The sequence below is a fragment of the Penaeus monodon genome, chromosome 29 (genome assembly GCF_015228065.2).
Source record: "Penaeus monodon isolate SGIC_2016 chromosome 29, NSTDA_Pmon_1, whole genome shotgun sequence".
Classification (NCBI taxonomy): domain Eukaryota; kingdom Metazoa; phylum Arthropoda; class Malacostraca; order Decapoda; family Penaeidae; genus Penaeus; species Penaeus monodon.
Window position 1 is genome coordinate 1,036,922 of NC_051414.1, and position 943 is coordinate 1,037,864.

The window sequence follows — 943 nt, forward strand, 5'->3', positions numbered from 1 at the left end:
TCGGTTGCCACAATGGATTAACAGGCAGATCGCTACCCGCAGCCTCCAGTCACACAACTGCCGGTGATAAGGAAGGGCGCGGCTCCTGACTCGGAGGATATCGCTATTTGAGGTTTTACGACAGGCCGCTGGCCACTCCTGTAGTTACTGGGGGTTTGGATGATCACTGAGCCTCGGGTGTGATGCGGGATCTTTCACGTCTTAGAATTACGAAACTGGGGGGAAACGAACGTACTGTGAAATTGTGGGGCGCTGATACTCGTCAGTTCTATATGCGTTTTTCTGATTTATAGTAGATGCGCCTTTCTAAAATTTATTTCAAGATGGGTCACTGACATGTTTAAAAAACTCGCAATGAACGAACGTCATTAACTTCAAAGGAAGCAGCCTGCCCTCCCCCTAGCGAGCGATATGACGAACCGAAGGCCTCAATAGCCGGCGTCCATCCCAACGCCCAAGGACACCTAATTAGCTCTATAGGGACGAGGGGCCGCGGAGGATACGCAAGCGGCGGGGCGGACGCAGAAGGAGGGAGGGTGACAAGGAGGAGCGACCGAGAGAGGATGTGGTCGGCGGGCGCGGGAGGAGGCTGGTGGGAGAGGAGGACAGGTGTCTTCCTGGTTATGAAGGCGATGCCGGCGTGGGTAACTCACCTGGCAGGATGAGGTCGTTAGGGCCAGAGGGTATGACGGGCACTGGGAGGGCGCCGGGTGAGGGTCAGTGTCCAGTCAAGCGGCCATGTTGTATGATGGTCTCGTGTTTGAACTGAGAGCGTGACGTGTTGACTGAACAACCTGGAATGTGCAGTCAACTTTCGCTTTTCGAGATCTGTTCGAAGCGCGTTTCGCTCTTTGTCTCGGAAATCGGTTCATATATCGAGTTCCGAGATGGTTCCGTCAAGTGGGAAGATCTTTGATTTTGACTTTTCAATCCACACCTTCAG

At 53.6% G+C, this 943-nt stretch overlaps 1 protein-coding gene across 1 annotated transcript in view; it reads left to right on the forward strand.

Moving 5' to 3' along the window:
- Positions 1-943, forward strand: part of LOC119591876 (facilitated trehalose transporter Tret1-2 homolog) — a gene marked incomplete in the record, with an annotated part of 16,213 nt that overhangs the window by 11,252 nt on the left and 4,018 nt on the right.